The sequence below is a fragment of the Anolis carolinensis genome, chromosome 3 (assembly GCF_035594765.1).
Source record: "Anolis carolinensis isolate JA03-04 chromosome 3, rAnoCar3.1.pri, whole genome shotgun sequence".
NCBI classification, from domain to species: Eukaryota; Metazoa; Chordata; class Lepidosauria; order Squamata; family Dactyloidae; genus Anolis; species Anolis carolinensis.
In genome coordinates this window covers 256,142,835-256,170,409 of record NC_085843.1, presented here as the reverse complement: position 1 = coordinate 256,170,409, position 27,575 = coordinate 256,142,835, and positions in this window count along the sequence as shown.

Genomic DNA, 27,575 nt, shown 5'->3' with positions numbered 1-27,575 from the left:
TTCTAAGTAGGCTCAGGCAAAAAAGCAATTTCCTGCAGCCTTTCCTACAGTAGTTTATCTGTTTCTCCTCATTAGTAATCTTTGCCATCTTGCGCACACTCTGATATTGCTTGGCCACACATATCCCAGTTTTCATCAATGAAATGTTGGAGAGTATGGAGATTAGAAAATGATACCTTTTTTGAGAACCTTCTTCCTAGCATCTTTGGCTCTTGGGTATTTGCATTACGAAGGATCCTGGAAGAGAACAGAACAATAACCTGTTTCTATACACTTCCATCCTAAATATCCTCCAAAAATTTCAGTACTATCCATTTTCAAGGGCAGGAGGAAGTGTGAACTTAGGCCCCTTCTACACTGCTCTATATCCCAGAATCTGATTCCAGATTATCTACTTTAAACTAGATTATATGAATCTCCACTGCCAGATAATCTGGGATCAGATCTTGGAATATAGGGACAGTGTGGAAGGGGCCTTAGTCTAGTAAAGAGCTTATCCCAAGATAGCTTCTACAGAGCAGAAATTAGTCTTATTCCAACAGGAAAAGACAACTGCTTCGATGTTATAGATAGAAGACCACCCTGTGGTCTTTATACAATCAGGCAACTGCCCTTTTGATTCCGCCAGGCACCTAAGTGATCACCACAAAGGCCTGGCAATTCTGCAGGACTATCTGGTGCAATAAGCTGTGTCACAATCTGAGAAACACCTAGAACAGATGTTGTTGTAATATGGATTCTTGAATGGGTCACCATTGGCAATGATGGCCAAGGCTAATAGGATTTGCAGTCCAACTCCAGCAAAATCCAGAAAGGGTGACACATATACAAGTACCATTCTAAATAAACAGGGAGCTGACTGAAGAACCTTCAAGGTTCAAAGGGTCTTTTTTCAATGCTGCCTGTTTTCTTCCCACTAAGAAATGGATAATGAAGTCAGAGACTTCTAAGTTCAAGGATTTCTGGGGTGATTTCCCCCCCCCCCCCTTGAGAGCATCTTAGAAGAAGCAATGGAATGTGATCTATGTTGTGTACTCTTTATTTCCATGCTGTGAGATACTTCCATTGAGAAGTGGGGAAAAGGTCAGTATCTTGCGTCAGTAATGGTTCTTCAGGTTTGGGGACAGTTGTTGAACCATTGTGTACTGTCTCTTTCACACATTCCCCCCAGTTTATTTTGTATACCAATGAAGGTTTTCTCTTTTATGCTATGGGCGAATAGTTTGGCACCAGAAAAAAAAATACTGTGAATAGTTTTGCATACACTTTGGAGACATTATCCTTAGAAGAGGACTTGTATAAAGAAACAATACCCTCTAGACCCTCTGGACCATTGCTGAAGCCAAAACTGAAGATAATCATAGAATCATAGAGCTGGAAGAGACCAAGGGCCATAGACAAAGCACAAGAAAAGAATAAATAGTAATGTTTTCTCTGAAGTTTACTTCACAAATGAAAACTGAATTATTGGATGAGCTAGAAATGAACTCACATGTCAATGCAATAAGATGTTTATGTGATTGTACAGATACTCAACATGACATTGCATAGTGATTGACATTCCTCTTTCAGCTGCCCCTTGCAGGTTTTGTTTGTTTGCTTTTTACAGTTTTCAAATCACAATCTTTACATTTGAATCACAACTCCATAAACTTTAAGATAGCTCTATGGAGAGCTCAAAACACTTGATTTATTGATTTTTTTTTTACTTTTATGATAAGTCACAGAGACTGGTGGATGAATCTGTGTTTCTTAATATCCATCTTATTTACATAATGACCAGTCAAAATTATTAACACTTTGTAGAAATCATGGAATATTTCAAAGCACACAAATAATTTGCAAAGGTTTGTCTATTAATTTTCCAGTTCTTGGAGGAGTCTAAATGCTTTCATTGTGGAAAAGTTTATTTCCCAGGAAGTCAAATGAGAAGAACTATTCTTGTGAATACCAGTGGCTGTGGAATATCCACAGAAGAGATCCTTGCATTCTGCTACCATTTTCAAACTTCCTGTAGGCATCTGGTTGACAACTTTAGGAAATAGGGCACCAAACAAACCTTTGATTTGACTTTATCCCTTTATGTATTTATTTTTGTATCTATATACTTTTTTTTCTGCCAATATGGGACCCAAGGTGGCAGAATTTAAAGCAGAGAGATGGGTTCTGCAATGCTAGGAGAGTAATTTATACACTCTGAAAAAATTTGGGACTAAAATCTACTGTTCAAAATGTCAAGGAAACAACCAACCCCAAATTACCACCCATTCTGTTTGCTTTGGGCTATCAGGGTCTCATCTACGCTTTGGTAGATAGGATTTTTCTGCTCTTGTTTTAATTTAAATCAGAAGTTGACTTAGACTTGTTGAAAACAGGTGGACACACACACACATATATAACATTTTTGTAACAATTTTGCAATTATATTTTTTGTCTTTTCTATCTACAGGTATACATTTTTAAAAACTTGTAATGTTCTGCTGGGTTATTTCAGGGCTCAGCAATTTGAGTTGAGTACCTTGCAGACATGTAGCCTTAGCAATCAGAGATGAAATATGTAGCTGTCCACTACTTGATTGTATTATTAGCAAAATGGCTAAATTGTAGGTGAGACACCTTTTTATTAGAACACAATGAAAAACTATGGTGAAACTCTGAAGATCATATTTCAGTTAAGGAATACATTCAGCAGAACAACCACAGTGGTTTGGAATGACATTTACTTTCAACTATTTCCAATGCCAAGGACTGATTTATTACACACCCACTCCATCTGACATAAGGTAATAAACTCTGATATATTAATCACGTAATTTAATATTTATGGTATTTGCTAAAGACAACCATGATTAAAATTGTTGACATTTTAATAATGATACCCTAGAAGTAACTAAAAGACTTGCTATTATTAGACTCCATACTTGAGCAATTGGTCTCCCACATGATCTATCTAATACAAAGTGATATGTTCTTCTGTTCTTCCTACTTACCCTGAATAACTAATGTGAAAGGCATTTGCTTTTCTAAGTAATTTTCTATCTGGCTGCAAATTCAAACTTTTAAATAAATTAAGAAACTATGAAGACATCACAGCTGTAGTACTTAGGCACCAAATGGAATGACAGATGTTCTGATTTCAGTACATCTTTTGTGAATTCAGTGAGAATATATTGGCTCAATGCAGAAATGAGAGAGATTCTAAATTTTTGGGAACTCTTCTATTTTGTAAAAAGTAGAAATATATATAGCTTCATAAGCAAATCAGAAGAACTAAGTTGGGGCAGTGATTTGTACGCTAAATGATTGCTAAAGAAAAATTGGACAGGGATAACTTATAAAATTATGTGCTGGAATAAAATACATTATACACAAGAGGCAAAACAGCAACTTGCCACTTGATACCTCCCTTGCCCGAATGACGTAAACTGCCAAAATGGCGACTTCGCCAAATTTTCAAGCACCTTGTGCTCCGCGGCTCGAGGCCTGCCGCCGAAGGAGCACCGAGGCTGGCTTTGGAAAGGCATTTTGCAGCTTGCCTACCAAAGCTCTTATAAATAACTAATTTAAATTCAGTTGATATTGGAATCAATTTAAAACCTCCATAATTTAAGTTATAGTCAACTATTATTGTTCCGTCCCCCAGGACGATGGTTTGCCTTACCTATTGGTCGTTTGTTTGTTTTCCCTCCTTTACATTTTGTTTGAGCCTCTGGCTGCAAAAGCCTAGGAAAAATGGCTTGGAATCTGCAAGAGCTGGCTGCAGTTTTCTTTGCAGTGATTGGTCAAAGAATGCAACATCTTAGGACCGCCCTTTTTACCAGGGTCTAGTCTCCATTTTGGAGCTTCATTCTGGCTATAGTCTTCCAACGTGCTGGAGCTGTGCAAGGCTAACTGGGACAAATCATCCTCAAAACCAGGCCAATCTAAGCCTATCCAAATTAGATAAGTATTGAATTATATTGATCTGGAATAGGAAATCTAGTTAGAGGAGCAGGGTTATTCTGTCGCTTCTAGAACTAATCTTTGCTGTAAAGATAGGGAAGGAAAGAGTTTCTCCTTCTAATATAGGCAGCGTGATTAGGGTATAGTGGTTTTATAATCACCTTTGCTTTCTGGAACCAGGGATAATTCTGTACCTAAAACCTATAGAAATTTGTTTCATTTTCTGCAACTTTAAGATCTGTGCCAGGTTTACAACCTTGTATGAATAAACATCCTTTTTTGAAGTTATCCAGACTCAGTCGTTCAATATCTATAGGACAGCTTATAGGGATTTGCAGTTCGCCCGGATAAAGGACAGCACGTTTCAGTTTTATAGTTTTTTATTGTCCGGCGGACGGCACAGTTTTGAGGTCGATCAGCGGTTTTTCCGCTTCAGCTAGCTTGCACGGCCATAGAGACTTTGATTTTGTGGTCTGTTGCAGTGAAGCTTGCTGCCATTCCTTCAGCCTCTGCAGTATTCTGCTCTTCAGCTGCGGCTGTTTCTGCAATTGCACGGCTGTGCAAAACCCAGCAATCTACCCCGAGCTCCTTCGGTGGCAGGTATCGAGCCGCGGAGCTCCAGCAGCAGTCTTTGGGCTCACACAGAGGTGGTGAGTCCAGAAGCACCAGGCCGGGACCCAGATAAGCCTGGCAACTCCAAAAGAAAGTTCTGGCTGAGTCTTCACAGTGGCTAGGATCTCGGCCGGGACAGTCGCCCGGCGGTGGTGACCTGCCTCATCATCCTGCGGTGGTGACCTGCCTCATTGACCTGCGGCGGTGACCTGTCTCATCATCCTGCGGTGGTGACCTGCCTCATTGACCTGCGGTGGTGACCTGTCTCATCGTCCTGCGGTGGTGACCTCCCTTCACAGCGGGGAGGAGGCGTCTCTTCTCTCCTCCTTTCCAAAGCCAGCCTCGGTGCTCCTTCGGCGGCAGGCCTCGAGCCGCGGAGCACAAGGTGCTTGAAAATTTGGCGAAGTCGCCATTTTGGCAGTTTACGTCATTCGGGCAAGGGAGGTATCAAGTGGCAAGTTGCTGTCAGTTGGCATTTTGCAGCTTGCCTACCAAAGTTTGGCGCCAAAGGTCACAATCTTTGTAAAGTATAGTTACTTAGTGATATATATTGCTATGGTTAAGTGCTGTGAATTGTATTATATATTGAATTTACTTGCAGGTATATTGCATTTGCCTTTGTTGTAAATTTACTTGCTATTAAGAATACATAATGTCTATGCAATTTCAAGATGATACAGATGGTATATCTCCTCCTGAGGCTGAAAGTAGGAATGAAAGGCCCCAAAGGATAAAGCACCCTTCAGCCAAGATGCTAGCCCATCTAATAGATGAAAAGGAGCTCCTCCATGTGAGGTTAGGTTCGGCATGGGAGCGAATTGTAACATTGATGGGCAGAATAGAGAGCTTGGGTATTACAAGGGTGCCATCCATATTACAGACAGACCTCGAAGAGACCTTCGGTCTTTGGAGGGGTTTAGTGTCTAAGATAGTCCAGGTCCTCGAGCGCATTAACGCCAAGGATTCAGAGTTAGAAATAGTGAGTGTTTTAGCTGACACTAATGAGAAAGAAAATAGGGTGAGGGCAATCCTAGCTTCCTTATGCAGCCATGAGACCAATCTTTTAAAATCACCTGCTGTGGCACTTAGTCTTAAGTCCAACCGGTCTAGCCAGGTATCTAAACTAAGGGAGCGTGCATCGTCTAAACACAGCCACTCTAGCAAGTCTTCTGCTGCTGGGAGTGCCATCTCTTCCCTAGCTGCCTTGCACATTAAGGAGGCTGCACGTCTGGAGCTACAGAGCAAGGTTGCGGAGGCGGAAGCTGATGCAAAAGCAGCTGACCACACTTTCCACCTTAAAGAGGAGGAACAGCGACTCCAAATAGAACAGGCCCAAAGGCAATGTGAAATAGAAATGCTTAGAATAAGGATGGATGCTACTGCCAAAAAGGTAAAAGCTGAGACTTTGGCCAAGGTCCTAAGTGGGCAACTCACAGAAGAAAATGTAAGTCAGTTGCCAATGCAGGACCCTTCCTCCAAGGTGCTTGTGCATCTTAATAGCTTAAACAGCCAGCTTTCTGACGAGGAACATGAAGACTTCTCTCTTCGGTCAGAACAGGGCCCTAAAGTTGCCTTCGGGTTGCCTAAAGTTCAGAGCATCATAGCGGGGAGCTCGTCTTTGCTCAGGTTGCCTGTGCCTCCTACTAAGATTCCTGAACAGTCAGCCAAACCATCAAAGCCTACCACCAATTGGGCCCTACAAGCAAGTCCAAAGGGAACCATCGGTCCATCTACAGACGATGTCATCCCTCCAAAAGACCAAAGGTCGACGCAAGGAGTATGGTGGGATTTCTCCCCACAGCAGCCAACGCCACACTTGTTCCCGTCGACACCAGAATCCCAACTCGTCTCGATCCTTAGAAGTCCCAAAAGAGACCTCAAAGACAAGGGAGTTGAAAAGTTTTCAGACAAGCCTGAAGAGTTCCTTCTCTGGAAGGTTACCTTCAAGAGGGCAATTAGAGACTTAAAGTTGTTGCCTGAAGAAGAGCTGACCCTGCTAGGCGCCTGGTTGGGTCCAGCATCATCTTCTCAAGTTAAGAGAATATATTCAGCCCACGTAGCTGATCCCAACAAAGCCTTGGAAAAGGCCTGGGACAGATTAGACCAGCGGTATGGAGCTAGCACGGAGATTGAAGCATCTCTAATGGACAAGCTGCAAAGATTCCCAACCTTAAAGCTCAAGGACTGCAAGCTCTTGTGGGACCTCAGTGATCTTCTTGCAGAGTTAGAGTCGGCCAAGGAGAATCCAGAGTTGCCTGGACTGCAGTGCCTCGATCAGCATCTGTCCCAGCGGCAGATTCTGGACAAACTTCCCTTTGCCCTGCAGGAAGACTGGGGGAAACAGGTTTTTAACTACAAGGAGGCCCATTCTCAGGCGTACCCACCGTTTTCCCATCTGGTCCAGTTCATCACCAGAGCGGCCAGGGAAAGGAATGATCCACAGACGGGCCTGCCCACCTTATATCAAGGGATCCATACAGGGAAGGCGCCTGAAGTGGACAAGAAACCACCTAGAGAGGCCAATAGACCTGTCAGCGTAAAGGCAGTCGAAACTCAACACAAGACTGACGAACCCAGGTCAGAGGTAAAAGAGTTGCTTTGCCCTATTCACCAAAAGCCTCACAGCTTGGCCAACTGCAGGGAGTTTAGTAGGAAGACATACAAAGAAAGGCAACAGCTAGTTCAAAAGCAGGGAATCTGCTTTAGATGCTGTGGAGCAACTCCGCACTTTGCATCCAACTGCAAAGAAAACGTCAAGTGTGAGAAATGCAACAGCCTCAAGCATTGCACCGCAATGCACAACTCCAGTGTCATCTCCCACCCCAAAGGGAACGTTTCACCAAAAGAAAAGTCAGCAGTCGAAGACACCGACAATCCAGTCGTACCAGAGATGCAGGTGGAGGTTTCAGCAGTCGCCTGTACAGAGCTGTGTTCTGACTCGCACCAGTACAGAGTTTGTCATCCTATCTGCCTAGCGGATGTATATCCAGCCAAGAGCCCTTGGCTTAGAAAGAGACTCTATGTGGCCCTGGATTCACAGAGCGACGCCTCCCTGGCTACTCCAGAGTTCTTCCGCATGTTTGACCTTAAAACCAAGATGGTTGACTACACTATGACTACGTGTGCAGGAAAAAAGAAGTTGCAGGGTCGCATAGCATCTGGCTTTGTTGTCTCCTCTTGCGACCAGAAGAGGCAGTTCAAGTTGCCAGACCTGATTGAGTGTTCCTCCATCCCTCGGAACAAAAAACAAATTGTAACTAGAGAAGTTGTGGAGGCTCATCCACATTTGCGACGATTAAAGAATGCCATACCTGCTTTCCGTCCAGATGTGGACATTGCCCTTCTGCTTGGTGCGGACTGTCCGAACTTGTTCTATGTGAACGACCAAGTTAAGGGACCTCCAGGGGCGCCCATTGCTCAGCTGCTACCACTAGGCTGGACAGTTACAGGCCCAGTGTGCATAAACAAGATGCACCCACCATCGTCGTTGGACTCCAATCAAGCACAGGTGCTTAAAGGTGGACGTCCTACACTTGTGCGCAGTTGCCTAAGTCACATCTCAGTCTACTGCCAAGCAATAACTCCAGAGTATTCCTCCATTTTCAAAGTCTCTGAGAGAGACGAAGCCACAGCGCTCTCGAAAGATGAGCAAAGGTTTTCGGACATTATGAATGCTCAAGTCTCACGAAGTGCAGAGGTGAAAGCCTGCAAATCAACCACAGAAATCAAGATGGGCCAAAGATCTTGCCTGGAACCACACCGTTTTGAATGTTTTTCGGAGTGGCACAGTCTTCTTAGAGCAGTAGCTAGGCTTATACATCGTTTAGCTTGCAAAGATAGTGAGCCTTTACAGGTCCAGGATATGATAAAGGCTAAGAGCGTCATATTCAAGTCAGTGCAGAGATCTGCTTTCAAGCAGGAAATAGCTAGGCTAGAGCAAGGGCTCAACATCCCTAATCAAAGTCTTCTAAATGAGTTAAACCCATTTCTAGACAAGGAGGGTATTTTGAGAGTTGGAGGAAGGTTAGCCAAAGCTAAACTCAAGGCGTGCATAAAAAACCTCATCATCATACCCCCTAATAGTCACACTGCATTGCTGCTCGTTCGGCATCACCATGAAAAGATCCATCATCAGGGTAGAACTCTAACTGAGGCAGCCCTTAGAAATGAAGGTCTGTGGGTAGTTAATGCCAAAAGGTTGGTCAACAGTTGTATTTTCAAATGTGTTAAATGCAGGCGCCTTAGGCGAAACTGTCAAAGTCAGTTGATGGCAGAACTACCTCAGGATAGGACTTTGACAGACCCACCCTTTTCCCATGTGGGAATCGATGTGTTTGGTCCTTGGGAGGTTGTCACTAGGAAAACCAGGGGTGGTGTTGTAAATAACAAGAGGTGGGCAGTTTTGTTTACTTGTTTAGTAATACGAGCTGTCCATATAGAAGTCATAGAAGGGATGGACACTTCATCATTTTTAAACGCATTGAAAAGGTTCATAGCCCTCAGAGGGCCAATTAAGTCAATTCGGTCGGACTGTGGCACCAATTTTGTAGGTGCGACCAAAGAACTCAATTGTGTGTCTAGGTTTGGGAGAGACCCAAAGGTTCAGAACTTTACGAATACTGAACAAATTATGTGGACTTTCAATGTTCCTCACGCCTCCCATATGGGTGGTGTTTGGGAGAGGATGATTGGTATTAGTCGCAAAATCCTTAATGCCATGTTTTTGAGTCATAGGTCATTGACGCATGATGTTTTGGTGACACTTATGGCGGAAGTTACCGCAATTATCAACAACCGGCCGCTGGTTCCCCTTACCAGTGACCCTGAGAACTTACAACCACTGACTCCTGCACTTATTTTGACACAAAAGGTGCCAGGATGGAAGGACGTCATGTTGCCAGTTCCGGACGGAACTCACCGTGCCCTGTGGAAACAGGTGCAGTCCTTGGCCAACCACTTTTGGAAAAGGTGGAAAGCTGAGTACTTAAGCCAGCTTCAAGCTAGAAGAATCTGGCAAAGCCCACAGGACAACATTGAGGTTAACAACGTTGTGTTGTTAAAGGACAAAGACTTGCCCCGCCATGCGTGGCCCATGGGCATTGTATTAAAGACCTTTCCTTGCCCGGACGGTAAGGTCAGGAAAGTTCAATTAAAGACTTGCAACAGAGGCAAAGTGTCCATTTTGGACAGACCAATTAGTGACCTCGTGTTGCTTATTGGAGATGTTTAAAGTTCTAGTGTTTGTATTGTTGTGTATACAAAGGTGTTTGTATGTTTTTGATTGGTAAATTCCCACATCCTGGGAATTTAGCGGGGAGTGTTCCGTCCCCCAGGACGATGGTTTGCCTTACCTATTGGTCGTTTGTTTGTTTTCCCTCCTTTACATTTTGTTTGAGCCTCTGGCTGCAAAAGCCTAGGAAAAATGGCTTGGAATCTGCAAGAGCTGGCTGCAGTTTTCTTTGCAGTGATTGGTCAAAGAATGCAACATCTTAGGACCGCCCTTTTTACCAGGGTCTAGTCTCCATTTTGGAGCTTCATTCTGGCTATAGTCTTCCAACGTGCTGGAGCTGTGCAAGGCTAACTGGGACAAATCATCCTCAAAACCAGGCCAATCTAAGCCTATCCAAATTAGATAAGTATTGAATTATATTGATCTGGAATAGGAAATCTAGTTAGAGGAGCAGGGTTATTCTGTCGCTTCTAGAACTAATCTTTGCTGTAAAGATAGGGAAGGAAAGAGTTTCTCCTTCTAATATAGGCAGCGTGATTAGGGTATAGTGGTTTTATAATCACCTTTGCTTTCTGGAACCAGGGATAATTCTGTACCTAAAACCTATAGAAATTTGTTTCATTTTCTGCAACTTTAAGATCTGTGCCAGGTTTACAACCTTGTATGAATAAACATCCTTTTTTGAAGTTATCCAGACTCAGTCGTTCAATATCTATAGGACAGCTTATAGGGATTTGCAGTTCGCCCGGATAAAGGACAGCACGTTTCAGTTTTATAGTTTTTTATTGTCCGGCGGACGGCACAATTATCAAAGGTCTGCTTCCACATCCATGTTTTTAGTTATTTTCTAAAAGTCATCAGAGTGGGGGCCAATCCGATCTCTTGTGGGCCACAACCAAGAAAGCCCTTTCCTTCATCCTCACCAACCCCACCTGTGAGGGTGGTGGAACCATGAGAAGGGCCTTGCCAGCCGACTTTAAGGTCCAAATAGGTTCATAGGAGGAGACGTAGGGATGCAAATAGGCTGGACCAGAATCATTTAGGTTTTATTGTAAGTAATAACCTGCACTTTAAATTGGGCCCAGAAACACACAAGCAGTGCGTTGCGGTAATTCATCTGAGATGTAACCAAGACATGGACCACTGTGGCCAGATCAGACTTTTCAAGGTACGGGGGTAGTTGGTGCCCAAGTTTGAGGGAAGAGTGGGACAAAAGAAGCAGGCACAGTGCCTGCGACCCCAGCCAATCAGCAATGGGCCCTTGCCCACTGGCAGCAGGCAGGGCAAGGCTGCTGATTGGCCGCCAGCCCACAGTGGTGGGAAATTTTCCTGCCGGGCAGGGGGCTCCTGGGAAGGAAAAGCCCCCTGCTGGTGCCATATATTGTGAGGAGGCGTCCCATTCCACAACGGTTTAGCCCGGTAAGTCAGGCACTGCTTTAATTGTGCGAAGACCCTCTCGACCATTGATTAATGTGGCATCTTGTATCTTGTTACAATATTTGTTACAAAATGAGAGGCTTTTTTTGTGAATATTTCAGTTTGAACTTTTCAACATGTTGCATGCACATTTGTTCCATTTCTTGGCAAAACATCTCCGTTGGCATCAGTAGGATAGTTGACATTGGTTTTAGTAAAGGCAGAATTGTGCCCTAAACATTCTTTTCCAGTTCTGAATTCAAAGATTCTCCACATAATATAAATATTGATCAGACACTTTGGAAATCAAAATTTTGTAATTGATAGGAACAATTGTCATGAGCAGTGAAAAAACACACAATAATTTAGAATGTCATTGTGATGTTTTGTTGGTGTTTTTTAAAAATAGGCTGCTGCATTTAATAGAGGAATTGTAGTAAAGAATGGCTATATATGTGATGCATGGTATATGTAATAAATTATCTCTCTTCATTGAATGAATATAATGTTGGGGTGACTAGTAATTAGCTGACTGTTTGAATGGAAATTTGTGCTTGACAATTAGATAGAGAAGGGCAGATACTGTAGTTAGGTTCAGCTAAGATTTTGAGGAGATAGGAAAAGAGGGAGATGTGTTAAAGTCACTAGGATTTAAGGGTATTAAATAAGTAATCTTTAACTGTGTGCTGCGCTTCTGTTTAATATATATTTTTATTATACACACATGACTCTGAGAATACTATAATAGTTCCATGAGAGTTTTTGAAATTACACATACAGTGCCTGTGACGGTAACTTTAGTGCTGTAGTAGTATGGCAAGTACTGGCCCACACATGCTGCCATAGTATTTAGTGGCAATGATAGGACTGGTGGAAGTTCCAATAGTTGGTGGCCGTGGTGGGATAAGTCTTCTAGTGTGTGTGTGTGTGTGTGTGTGTGTGTGTGTGTATGTGTATATATATATATATATATATATATATATATATATATATATAGATTAGCCCTCTTACCCTGAAGAGTCCCTTTTTATCATTTTAAAGTAAGGAACTTTTAAAACTTAGCTACTTGCCCAAGGCCATACAGATGTGTTTCTGACTGAAATGCAATTTGAGTGTAAATTGCTTTTTCTGAGCTATGTTTCCTATACTGCTTCATTAATATGATCTGGACGCAGTCTTGAAAATTTCAGCTTGCACCTTGAAGCTAGTGGATGAGGGCCAAAGTCTGCCGAGTAGGATTTTTTTCTCCTTTCATGTCTTTGAAGATGACTGAGGATCCTTCTCATACGGTATTAAGACTGAATTTTTGAGTTTGTAAAAATTATTCTCCGCCTCATCTTATTTTTGCCTTCCTAAGCCAGCTGAACCCAGTATGTTGGGGTGAAGATCAAAGGAGAAATGTTGACATGTAATGTTTAAATAAAAATGCTTGTATAAGTATCTGTTAGGCAGAAATTTACTTCATGCCATTTTCAATCAACTCCATAGGCAAGCGACACATACAGAAAAAACAAATCACTCCCTATTCATACTTACACAAATATCTTATATAGACTTTGTTTATCCATGGAAAGAAACTGAGCATATCTTCCGCAATTTAACTGCAGGTCATCCGAAGGGCAGTATTGGGAATCCTGTGATCCATGTAGGCCTCCCAAAGGGGCAAAGAACAAGACCTGTTTGATCCAGCACCTACTGTGAAGCTACCACTTGAATGCTTTCCCCTGCTTTTTGCAAAGTTTTACCAGACTGTGAATAGAATAAATATCTGCGGGCAACAGTAACGTCATCTGGTGATGAACAAAGGTGGCATCATACAGCACTGAACATGTGTGAAGATACAACTTTATCCTAGTAGGGAGGGATGCATTTTGGTCAGGGCCAACATTCTGAATGAAATGGATGTGAATGACTGAAGGCCACCTACTTAAACATTGTGGCTCTTGTGAGGCAAATATATAAGGTGGGATTTAGGAATCATGCAAAAATATTCTTGGATTGCAGTTCCTAGCAGACTAAACCTGTATAACCAATGGTGATAAAAGTTGACAGTTTATCTAACAATATTGGATTACCTAGTAGCTAACTCTGATGTAAGGCAGAGCTGCTGGGACAAAGGTGACATATCAAACAAACAGATAAATAGATTAATGGATATATAAATGGTCCAGGAATGGCAACTGGAGCCACAGTGAGTTTATCTATGGGGTCTCGTGATTAAAATGGATTCATAGATTACTTTCTCATATAGAACTTTAGAAAACATTTGTTTAACCACCAATTCAACCTTAGATATAAATTCTAACACTGGGATTATCTGCATTAGCAACTACCATAAAAGCAGTGTTGATGTGCATTTTGCAATGATTTTTAACATTTCATGGCTGATTTTTTTTTGGGGGGGGTATTTGTAAAAAATGAAATTTTTGCATTGAGAGTTATGTCTTTTGCACAATATATTATTTGTTACACAAAGACATTTTAATGCAAAGTTTTGGAATACGAATGAATATTTTGCTAAAAGTGGTCCCAAATAATAAGAAAATTTGTAGCATTTGACCATTTTCTCAATGGGGTATTGAATAGTTGGTACTCCCTTTCTTATAGAGCAACAAAACATTAAAATTTATTCTTTCTATCTCTACTCTCCACAAAAGGAGAAATTAGATCTTTTAACATTAGTTTCAGCCACCAGCACAACTGAACTGTATTTTTGTGTCTATGAGTTTTCACAGTAATGACAGAAGGGAAAATAGTGTGAGAGAAAGGTATGCATCTGCAGTTATTAATAAAATCACAAAATGAAGAAAGCATCAAGACCATCTGGCATGTGCGCTGCAGGCCTCAAGTTTTTGCAAAAACCTCATGTCTGATATTGACTTACTACCCTGAATTTAAATGGTTTGATTTTCAGTGTTCCAGTTTGGCATTACATATTTTGAAAAGGAAATCACTTGCAAGTAAACTCCCCGAGGGGGCAAAACAGGGTTGTATTCGCAAGGGCTGTGCAAGTATTAACCCTGCTCCTTTCATTGAAGGCTGATAGGAGCTGCGGTAGACTGAACCTATGGTATTAATTAGCCATGTAATTTTTTCTCCATTTGATGGTGGAGAGAGAGAGCCCAACAAGCAGAAGAGTTCATGAAAGCCTTTCCCTCTGTGGAATTCATAAGCAGAGCCAGGCACTTCTGAACATGGACTTCAGAAGTTCACTCTCCCATAAACTGTAGGAGTGTTTGGGAAGAAAGACGTGAATAGTGACTCACGATATGCATCTTTTAGATCTCTTTGTGGCGAAAGCACCCAGCAGCAATAGGATGTTTTATTATTGGGCTCCAGCACCACAAATGACTTCATGTGTAAGTACAAGCTAGGGAATATGCATTGGAAGGAAAACTTTTGATGGACATCGCTTTAGGACTACTCTAGTTTTGCAAAGTCTTTTTAGAAACTTGCCTTCCTGTTATAACTTCATGTATTATTAATATCCCTGTGGGCACAAGAGCTAGAGTGGTAGAGTAGTTTGATTCTTGAGACCAGGATTAAAATTCTGATGTAGACATGAAAACCCATGTCCATGGGTTACCTCGGGCAAGACACATTTTCACAGCCTCAGCAGAAGGCAAAGGCAAAGCCATCTTGTGAAATAATCCTTGTGATATGTTTGCCTTCAAAGATGGTATCCTTGAAGTGACTGGCTTGACCTTGAAGGAGCTGGGGTTGGCGACAGCCGACAGGGAGCTCTGGTGTGGGTTTGTCCATGAGGTCACAAAGAGTCGGAAGCAACTGAATGAATGAACAACAACAACATGTTCACCTTAGAGTTGCCATAAGTCTGAACACACAGAAGCAATGCCTTTTGGCTCATCATGAAGGTCTAACAACAATTCATTAAAAAAACACCATAAAACCACCACGAAAATCAAAACCACAATCAATGCAGTACAAACAATAAAAGCAATTAAAGAACAATTTTTTTCAAAATAATAAAAACTATATATCATATATATGTTTTTGAAATAAAGAATAACTGCAAATCCAATATGGTTGAATCCTATGTGAAACAGACATGCTATACTCAATTTCTCTAAATTCTCTAAAATATCTTTCTGATGCTTGTGCCTATTTTTTTAAGTGGGGAAAAAACACGGAATACACTATATGCACATTAGAATACTTTTTTTTTTTTTTAGATTCAAGCCAACCATTATGCTATATAAAGTAGCCACCTTAGGAAACAGGTTTGAATTGCTAGAAAATTGCATGGCTAAGCATTTTCAATAAATATTACATTATAAGGGAAAAAGTGAGTGCCACCAAGGTTAAACTGTAATTAATATTTAAACTGATACTTGATATTGGATCCCCTCCCTCCGCAATTCAACAGAGATTGCGAGAGGAACACACAGCAAGGGAGATTGAACCAACAGGTGTGTACTTGGTAACATTGATACAGGTTTCTTTGTCCATATGGAAAAAGTGATTCCCATGGAAACAATGTTTGCTGCTTTGGGAAAGTTACCAGAGTTATAACCATCCTGCAACATGTGTTGCTTATCACCCATAATAGATAGACATGCAAAACATTAGAAATACATCAGGGTTGTTATCAAATTTTGAATGTTCGAACAGATGTTGGAAAATAAAAGAAAATGCTCCTGGAAAGAGGTCATTATAACGAATTCCCAGTAAGCATTCATACATGTGTGTTTACATGCACACATACATACTTGAGTGTATATTAGACACATGGAGAAATATACATATGCTGTGTAAAGTGCATAGATGCTTTTAAAGTTTTCCATATATCTTTTAGGGTCCATGCAGGATCAATGATTATGGAATTCCTTTTGTAGTAATCTGAATATTTGATTTATGGACAGTGAGGACTCTTTTTGTTAGCCTTTGAAGACACTTCTTTGGTTGTTCACATCCGGATTCAAGTGATATCCCACTGAGCTAACTGCATGCAGGATTGTGTTTAAAGGTTTCTTGTTCTTTATGAGAATTTTCTTTTTAGAATTTCAGCACCATGCAAGTAATTAGGTACCTGTGTGGGCCAGCATTACAAAATGACTTCAATTCAGCACGGTTACCTGATGAATCTCTAATGAAACTCATTTTTGAAAAAAGGCAGCCCAAAATTAGATCAGCATTTCTAAATGTTATATCTTTTGCTTATAGGAATGCAGTGATATGCTTGTTTATTTGTTACAGATGTATGGATTTTTTGTATGATGTTCAGAACTGCATTGAAGTTTACAAGAATTTTATGAGATAGGTAAGGCATTTGTATTAAGTATTATAACAAAGCAGGAATTCAAAATGGATTGTCATATTTCATCCACTTCACTAGAATGCTTCTACTCACTTTGTATGCAATGAAGAATCTAAAATTCCACAGTTTGTTAACTCAACATTGTGTCAGTATTCACCTACTTCATATCAACATTTTTGTAAAACAGCAATTTTTGGGGATTGTGAACAAAACAAAGAGCAATATACTGTAGGCATCATATGGCACCAGATGTTGTATTGCATGTTTCCTCAGTTCTCATAAAAAGTGAGATAGTATTCATTAATAGATAATGACAATGTATTATCCCCTTACAGGATCAATTGGTACTGTCATTGTATTTTGATGCCAAGTTGAAACATGACTTTTTTTATTAATGCTTTAGGGCCTAATAATTTTATCTAATTTTCTCATATACTGGGCTTTCACTCATTTAACTTCTTCCAATTTGTTATTTATTTAAATATGTCATTAGATTGTATTCTATACTGTAGTATTAATGCATTTTGACACCATTCTAACTGTCATGGCTCAATGCTATGGAATCCTGGGATATGTGGTTTAGTGTAGAACTAGCACTTTTGTCTGAGAAAGCTAAAGATATTATAAAATTGCAACTCCCGTGATTTCATGGCATTAAGCCATGCCAATTAAAGTGGTGTCAAACAACATTAATTCTACAGTGTAGATCTAGGCAGAAATACTTTTAACATTGATATAGTTTACCAAAGTATACACTCCTAAATTAAGGTGTTCATTATTCCGCTAACTGCATCCAAGTGAAAATACTTAACATTTTCTTCCACTGTAAAAGAAACCTCTTCCCAGAGACTTTTCTCTCTCCTTGTTATAACACTCAAAAGGGAGAGGTTCACACAACTCAGTTTGGAAATCATACATTAAATCCAATTGTGTACTGGTTACAACTGATAGAATTTCATATTGGAGTGGATCTACCCAATTCCTGGGATCCTTTCAGGGTCTTGGTTTGTGCCATAGTAGTAATGGATTATTTATAGATGAAACAATTATAATTACATTCAAAGAAAAGAAATATTTTCATTATTTTATTTTCCCCCAGCAGTAGTATTTCCATATTTATCTCAGCAGTAATTATTGCACTGAATTCACAAAGGACTCTTCTGAACATTACAGAAACATCTAAGTGCTGATGTAATAAAATGCAACATCGCAAACACCTTGCTAACCATCTGTAGGCAAACTTTCAAAGGAAAAAAAATCACATTACTAGAGTATCTGACCCATACAGTGTCTTGCAGATGTTAGAGTATAGCCTTTGGGATACAGCTCATTTCAGGTGCTATATAGTAGAAACAAATTGTGCATTTACACAGTGAAACAGTAAGTAAATTCCCATAAGAAGCTTCAAAAGCTTTTCTGTTTGCCTAGGCACCATGTTCTGCTACTCTGGCAAAGAGGTATTAACAAAGACTTGTGAACAGTAAGAGACCTTTACCAGATGGGTCTGCAGCACAGACAGAGGAGTCATCTGCCTTTATTTTAGTAGCTCCGCCTTTTAAAAAAATGATGAATGAGGTCAACATGACCTGGCCTTAGACAAAGTCATGGTTTAAACCATTTTCTTTCATCTTGATTGGTGCTTTGTTGAGGGAACTTGCAATGTAAAAGCCATTCAGCCACAATGTCTGTGCATCAAAAGGGTTTTTAGAAGTCAAGCAGTTCCACCAATCTGCCAATGAGGTTTTGATTTATAAACATGGCAGCCCCAGAAGCCTCAAAGAATAGTTTTCTTGGGGGGAAAATAGCTTTCTTGGTGAATACATATTCTCCCTGTTCTCAACCCTTTACATGACATCTTGGACCTTATACTGCTTCTAAAGCATAAACTGTACAGTGGAACTCAATCCATAAAAGTCATCCATCATTTGATTTTACAGTATTACATCTGTCTACATGCCTCTTAGGTTTATCCAACTTTGAATGGTAAGCATATGCAAATATCAACTGGAAATCTAACATTTGAGAACAAACCCTTGCTGTCAACAAAAGAAGCATACATTACCCCCCTTAACAATTTACAATTATGCGCATAAAATAGGATATTACTGTTTGTATCAGACCAATGGTGTTATGTGTAGGTATCTTTTATATGTTGTTACAGCTGATAGTAGGAAGTACTTCTCCAAAATGTGACTGCCACTTGGTTGGGATGTTTCAAATGGAAAGGTTGTTATGGAGTTCTGCATGTACATACTGTATGTATATCTATATCTGTATATGTGTGTATTGATGCTTTTTACATACACTGGCTTCATGCAGAGCATTAAGGATAGCATTGATCTCAACTGAGTCAAAGGCCTTTTGGTAATCAAGGAAAGCAAGACAAACTGGAACTCAATATTCTCTGCTTCTTTCCAGTAGCTGTTTGACTACATGGATATTATCGAGGGTGGAGTAGCCATGTCTGAAACCCGCTTGTTCCCTGTTGATTTCCACATCATGAGATATTCTTTATAGCAGGATCCTTATAATAATAATAACTTTACTTTTGTACCCCTCCTCCATCTCCCCGCAGGGACTTAGGGCGGCTAACATGAGGCCAAGCCCAAATTCCACAATGAACAAGATAAAATACATTCAACAATAAAACAAACATCATTGACATTTAACATTACACAAATTAAACCATCATTTTAAACAATAATAAAATGGTAAATAGAACCACCAAATAAAAACAATACAACAGGCTAAAATAGTAAAAGTCTTGGCAGTGGTGCAAGGAGTGTATACTTAAAATCTGATGAGGTAGATAAAAGTGCTATAAGAGTATAAGAGGAGAATTCGGGGTAGAATAAACGAGGAAAGTAATTATCAAATAAGGGCAAGAAAACAGTGCATCAGGCCTGGAAATAATACTTGTTAACAGTTTATATAGTTGAGAGAGGAGTGTAATAGGATAATAGTTGCTAAGGTTTTCTGTGTCTCCTTTCTTCATTAGAAGTATGGTTTCGGATGTTGTCCAATCTTTTGGTAAGTTGGCACTGCAAGTATTGCATGAACGTTCTTATTCCGTCCTTTCCTGGGCATTTGTCTGGCTTCATTTTACTTATGGCCACATCTATCTCACTCAATAATACTGTAGGAATTTCTTTCATCCCAACATATGGGTTGACTTTAAAAAGACGAAAAGGTATTTAAAAAGAGAAAAGTAGTTGCAAATGAGGAAAAAGCTACCAATTGCACTGAAAAATAAAAATGCAACACGCGTAACAAATAGACTGGAGGTGAAACAGATATGCAAAGACTTCTATAACAACTTATACGATTCCAAAGTGCAGATACTCAATCTGCACTTTGGAATCGTATAAGTTGTTATAGAAGTATTTGCATATCTGTTTCAGCTCCAGTCTATTTGTTACGCGTATTCCATTTTTTTAGTGCAATTGGTAGCTTTTCCTCATTTGCAGCTACTTTTCCTCTTTTTAATTACCTTTCTTGTTCTCTGCAGCCTCTCCTAATTGCGTAATCCCATATTCCTCATAGTCTGCCTATAGGACTATGTTTCAAATTTGTTTGTACTCCTCCCCTTTTGCTTTGCCATCTGCTATTCGCTGAGCTCTGACTGCCATTAAGTGTTTTGTGCCTTGTTGGATTCATCTAATCTTCGTTGGAGGAATTGATTCACTTGAAAGATCAGTTGCCTTTCCTGCACAATGGACATAAAACTGTTGTCAGAAGTGTGTCACATCGGAATAAACAAAGGATTGCATCAAAGAGACATAATATCTCCAAAACTGTTTGCAGTGACTTTAGAAAGCCTCTTCTGAAAAATCAAATTTAAAGGTGGGATTTCAATTGATGGTGAACAACTTTCTCATCTCTCTTTGCAAATGATTGTATCCTTTTTGCCAAAAATCCGGAAGATTTACAATATGATCCCCAACAACTAGCATGACTCTCAAAATCAGTAGGACTGGAAATGAACTTGAAGAAAATGAAATGGATGAAAAATAAGCCGTGTGTCCAGGCCACATCGTTATAAATGGAGATTAAATTGAAGTGACTTAATATGTATATCTTGGACAGCAAGTACAGTTAAATAAACTGGCAAATGGAGAATGGGCAAGAAGACGAAAGATGGCTTTAATTGAAACTGGACAGTGCTAACAGATGCTGAGCTGTCAATGAGCAGATATCTTCAACACTACAGTTCTACTGGCAATGTTATATGCATCTGAAACACAGACAACAACAAAGTTAGAGGAGGAAAAATTGGCGGTGACTAAGAGAGCAACGGAAAGAAGGATATGTGGTGTAAAAATAAGAAATAAAGTCAGCAGCAAAGAGCTGCATCAAAGAACTAGTGTACGTTACGTGGTCAATGAAATCTATGAGACAAAAAGAAGATGAGCAGGACATACAGCACGAACAAAAGACAACCGATGGACACGACGACTAATGAATTGGATACCAAGAGAGCACAAACAGCCTTTGGGCAGACCTCATACTTGATGGGATGAACCAACGGTTAAGCTATTTGGCCAGAAATGGAAAAGCACAGGATCATATATTTTGGCAAATAGTAGATGTGCATGAAGCCAAAAGGAGTGGATTGACAACAAATCATATAGAATAGAATAGAATAGAATATGTGTGCATGAGATGTTCAGTACGATGACTATGTTGCATTTGTGATGAGCCAGAATTTGTTGATGTAAATATTCCGATATCACGGATCATTCTGTGATTCAAAAATGCATGTTATCACTCTTTGATGAACAAGTATGATGAAGCAAACCCTTTGTAGTTGTGAAAATGAGATCATGCCTATGTTCAAATATAGTTTTCACAAAAAGCATCATTTTGTAAAAAAGAAAAAGTGTGTCTGAAAGAACTGACTCTCAGTGAACTTCACAATCCCAATTTCCAATACTCTACTTGTCCAGTCCAAGTTTCTGATAAAAGGTTATTATCTTGATTCAGCCCATAAATGATAAATTTGAACTTTTTGATGAAGCAGTGTGAAAGAGCAGGGCCCCTTATAAGCCAAATATTATCCTGAAAACCATTCTGCTTGGAAGTGGAGCAGTAATAAATTATCTGGATTAGTTTGCTAAACTTTCTTTGCCATATATGTATCTATCTCTCTTGTCCTCATACCACAATTAACATAAAGCCCATTCTCTATATTTGTGATCCCAACTTATTGTATGTACAATACTGCTACCTATCTACTGAAACTGGTTTCAAAAGATTGTAATATGATGCATTTTTAGAAGTACAAACGTAAAACGAAAAGTTGAGTTGTTAAAAGTTAGTATTTTGGGAAGTTAAAGAGCTACAGCCATTTTGGAGGGGAAGAAAACTTAGTATCCAAATGAATAGTTTCAAAAATAACCAATAGATTATATTTGTATTTAATATTTTGGATTTTACTAAGTACACATAGATACAGTTTCTGTTTCACATTAAAAAGCAAAAAGGAAAAAAGCCATAAACTTCAGCCAAAAGTAGTCATAAACCTAGGCAAACAACAAAAAAATTAAGCCTGTCTTGGGAAATTAATATTGAGGTAATATCCAAGTTCTGGAAACGGAACTCTGTCGCTTTTAGAGTAAACACCAAAAACAGATGCCACAATCTCATAAAATAAACATGCAGTGAAAGGGTAACACACACATTAACAGCAAACTGATTCAGTAGCCAATACAGTATGATGAGAAAGGAATACACAGTATGGTGTGATGCACAATAGAAGCTATTAGCCATATGGTACAGTGTGAAGATGGCCTCTATGAGGAGTAACAGTTGTATGCTTTGTGGTTTATAAAATAATTATGCCATGGCAAGCAACATTTTTATAATTATTGGCAATTTTAAAATATTTTGTTACGCTGGAAGCATTTACCAAGTTGAATGATGTAGGCAGAATCTTTAATCTCTGTATCCATTCTGCTTTTAGACTATGTACGTAGCTGCAATACTGAAAACAGTGGCTAATTTACATGAGATTATGGTAGACTTTATATGGAAGGGTTTTTTTTGCAGGGGGAAGGAAGCATGGGATGTACAAACATAGGGGGAAATTACTTGAACGAGTATTACTTGCCACCTGTCAAAAAAGCCTCCAATTTGTATTTTTTTATCCCCCCCCCCCCGGGTAAGTGAATATGTGGAGAAAATAAAATGCTGAGCGCTGGGGTTGTCATTGGCAACAGCAGAAATCTTTCTTGAAGGGGGAGAGCCTGAGGATAGTTGAGGGTATCAGATAATTTTGAGGAGGGAACTGGCAACCTGCCGGTTGTAAAGGAATTCCTTATTCCTGAGCTGAAGAGCTTCACTTTTAGAATTAAATAGGGGAGAAATTGTTATTATGTGTTTTTCTCCATGTGTACACAAAAGGAAGAACAACTATTAATAATGTCTAGGTAATGTATAGGTAGTCTAGGCCAGGACTTCTTAAATGTTTTCCACTCATGATCCCTTTCCATTTGATAATTTTTTTGGTATAGAAATAAAGCATTTACTAATAATAAAGCAACACTTGCAAGGATTACCAAACAGACTGATTTTCTTTTTTTGTGGAATACTACTGAGACCACTTTAAACACTGTGAATTGTTGCTGACAAATGGGTGGCATTCATAAATCTTTTCCTGTTGCCAAATTTTTCATGACTCCAACATTGAGCTAAGGGGATCCCATTTAAGAAGCTGTGGTCTAGATAATAGTGGCTCTGCCATCAGGGACTTCATCCCATACCGTCTTCTGTCTGTTTCCCTGTGCTGCCAAAACAGAGTCCCACAAAGGCCATCACAAGACACAAGGCCACTTTTGGTGGTTGTCTGTGGGACTCCATCATGGCAGAACAGGGAAACAGAGGGAAGACTGCATTTTCAGCAGTTGTGTGCTACCTGACTCCCAACAAGAGAAAATGGAGAGAAACTGGATAGAAGGAGGGAAAGGTGGACAAAGAATGTGTGATAGCAATTGACCTTTGTCATCACAGAAGATGGAAAGGCATGGGACCTTGACAGTAGGGAACGAAAGAAGATGGTTCCCTCTATTCCCCCCTGCTTTTCTTTTCTCTCTTTCTCTTTCTCTGTCTCTCTCTCTCTCCCCCCCCCCCCCCCACCCCATCTTTCTCAAATTGTGTCTACACTTACTGAGAAAATCTGGTGTATAGGACTAGAGAACTGCCCCAAAACATTTCTTTTACTTAGATATGGAAGGACATGCAGGATGAAATTTAGGATAGTTCATAATACACTGAGTCTTTGGTGTGTCCTGAAGTTTGGTTTCAGAATCCTCTGTGGATTCCAAAATCCATAGACGTTCAAGCCCCATGATATGCAATGGCATAATAGGATGGTGTTCCTTATATAAAATGGCAACATCAAGGTTTGCTTTTTGGATTTTTTAGAGGAATATTTTCAAGTCATTGATGATGGATAGAGGACTGAGTGTACGTTGTTGGTAAGAAAATCAGTATTCCGAGCAGCTACTGTTGGGGCCTGCAGCTAAATCCTCAGCACCAAGGGATTTCAAGTGGTGACAGATTATATCATAGTGATGTCTTGTGAGCTTTGGCTCTACTACACCATTGCCTCTCCAAAGCAGTAATTTATTCAATACAAGGAGATAGCCATTCAACATGTATCTTTAAAAACAAATAACCATTAGGTGTTTCATTGTTGGAATCAGAGGTGGTGAGACTGCACTTTTGAATACAGACCATTGGTTGACCTTTGAACATGATTAAAACATTAGTTAAAACTTGAGGACCGAGCAAATTGAATTTGATAGGCCTATTTTTATCCATGGGAGCCCCTGGTGGCACAGCAGATTAAACCACTGATCTGCTGAACTTGCTGACTGAAAAATTGGTGGTTCGAATCTGGAAAGTGGGATGAGCTCCCACTGTTAGCCCCAGCTTTTGCCAACCTAGCAGTTAGAAAAATGCAAATGTGAGTAGATCAATAGGTACTGCTCTGGCAAGAAAATAACAATACTCCATGCAGTCATGCCAGTCACATGAACTGGGAGGCATCTACAGACAATTCTGGCTCTTTGGCTTAGAAATGGAGATGAGCACCAACCCCCAGAATTGGACACGACTAGACTTAATGTCAGGGGAAAACCTTTACCCTTTACCTTTATTTTGATCCACAGCTATTGCTGCATTTTATTGAGTATTTTATTTAAACTAGAAGGTGTTTTATATACTGTTTTTCTATATATTTGTTTTATGTAAATTGACACTGTTATATGTATTTTACTGTACCTTGTGTATCCTGTTGCACTATTACATGCTTTTGTAAGCCACCCTGAGTCCCTTTTGGGAGATGGTAGCAGGATAGAAATAAAATTTATTATTATTATTATTATTATTATTATTATTATTATTATTATTATTATTATTATCCCCACATATGTATCTTAAACCTTATGATGTAATAAATGTCAGCTAGATAAAATTTCATGTTGTCATTGGCAATAGTAATCTAAACAAGTTTAACAAAATTGACTTACATCAAATTAAGATATATTACTTTCTCAGTAATGATAGGAATCATTCAAACAGGTCTGTATTCATATTTGCTTGTTAGTATAACCACCACATTATAAATGAAATTGTTAAAAGAGTTTTAAATCCCTCAAGGTATGTGTTTAGTAATGATGTCTGTACCTTAAAATAAAATGTGTGTGTGTGTGTGTTTGTATACATATTCTGACTATGTGTGTACATACACACTGCTCATTATATCTGAGTTGAATGCAAACACATTTCCCCAAAACAGAGCATTTTTTAAAAAGATTATTATACTACATACAATGAAAGAGTTTTTCTTCAATTTTTTTTTTAGAAAAATTGAAAACAGTTCAAATGCCACAAAACAGAAAACACAAAGTAATATCATACAGAGATGAGACACAATCTGGAACTTTTCTTTCGGGATTAAAAAAAGAAAAATTCTGATTGTTCATTGATGAAAGGAACTCACATAGTCTGCTGAACTGGTTATTTTATTTTATTTTATCCAATATTGCTTGCAAAGATGCCACTTTCATTTTTTTGCCAGCATTTGTAGTGTAAATGAGGAGCAACCTATCGTAAAATGATGCTACTGAGATCAAAGGAAGCAATCCTCACCACTAAGCTGAAATCATTCCGGGGAACTGTTTTTGATTATGGCTAATGATGTAATCAAGCTAGTAAACTGCCTAGAAGTTGTAGCTGTAGTCGGATTACAGTTTGCCATTACAGGGCACCTCGTAATAGGAACAAAAAGTATGGACTTATAAAAATAAGGTATTAGTTAATATTTACTTCAGTGACATGGCATGGGATTCAGGTTGATTAGAATACCAATATGAGCTTTCTCAAAGAAAAACTGCCAAAATTTTTGCACGGACAAAAAATGCCAATAATTTAGAGAAGGGGGAATGAACCCAAGAGTCATTTTTAACATCTTTGATTTCATTCTTTAAAGACCAATTATTTTTCTGTCCCCTGTGGGAGCAAAAAAACCCCCAATACCTCCAACAACTTCTTTCTTAATGGCAGAATCATTCCGAGACTTTTCTGATTCATTTTATATTTAGGAGATTACAGTTTTAGAGTCATCAGTCAGAAGGAACCCAGCCAACTGACAGACCTGAAATCATGTCCTTTGATTGTAATTGACAGGGGAAAGCATTTAAGGTAAAGGGAAAAAATATTTTATTCATCTTTGATTACACTGTGATGTGATTTGGTGACATAATACAGCTGTGAACTGAAGCAAGAAAGCCAGTAATTCCTACTTCAGGTTTTTGACATGATGTAGCCCTTTAGTCTTCTTCAAGCCTTAAGCCCCCAGCTACAATAGTCTCCTTGATGGGGCCTAGACAAATAGACATAAAGACTGTTGCCATTTAAAACGCAAACAGCTTTCAAAATAACATTTCTCAAGGCCATGTATTTCACAGAGCCAAACTGCTGCACCATTTTTCTTACAAAAATTATATTCAGCCAGCTCCCACCTTTTCCAAATAACATATTGGCAGAATTTTATTTATTTTCCTCTTATCAAATCTTAAAAGTAATCAAGGGGGAAAGGGCTATTTGTTGTACTACAACTTTTAAAACATTAACTGAAGTGGCTTGAAAAATAGCTGTGCCAAATACAGGATACTTTGTGTTGGCGAAGGAGGAAACCATGAAAATGAACAAAATCTGGCTACCAGTATTTTAAAACTCTAAAATCAGAACAGTAAATAAAGAGCAACACTTAAAAAATGGGGATTTCAGACAGAAAACAATCAGGACCAGTTAATACTCCCTACAAATGATTCCCCAGGCAGGAAGCAGCCAGGCTGTGAAGCTTCCAGGCTATTCAATGCTAATCAAGGTGGCCAATTGCAACATTCACAGTTTCCTCCAACAGACAGGAGTTCTTTCTCCCACCCTGTAGATTCCACAGGGTGGAATAAACCCCACTTGCCTAGAGAAGGCTTCTGAAACATGGCCATTCAGCCTGGAAAACTCACAGCAACACAGGATACTTCATTTTCAGTATACTGCTTACAAGGGTGCATTATCATATATATTTTAAACAAATTAGATTAAAACATACTGTCTTTTCATTACACCCTAACTAGTCTCCTAAGGCAGTTCCCTCACTCTGGGCATTGCTCACAGAGTTCACTCCTGGCTATCCCTACAACTTTCCTGCACTTCTCCTAGGTATCATGGGGTAAACCCAATTAATCTGGTTTAGCCCCATGTTAGGGAATGTTAGGGGGTGCTCCAGAGTCTGTCTAAAACTCCAGAGCAACCCTAGGGCTTTGAGGCAATGTGAATAGAGGGGTCAGATCCTATTCAGAGCAATCCACTGACTGCACATCATGCCCAGGTCACCACCATTGCTGTTTCCAAAGGGCTACAGATCTCTTTGCCACTTTGGAGTCCATGTGTTGATAGTCCACGTCTTGGTTACATCCAGAATGAACTACTGTAATGCACTCTACATAGGGCTGCATTTGAAGAAGACTCAGACATTGCAGTTAGTGCAAAGGTTGGCAGCCAGATTACTAACTGGGATGAACTTTGGGG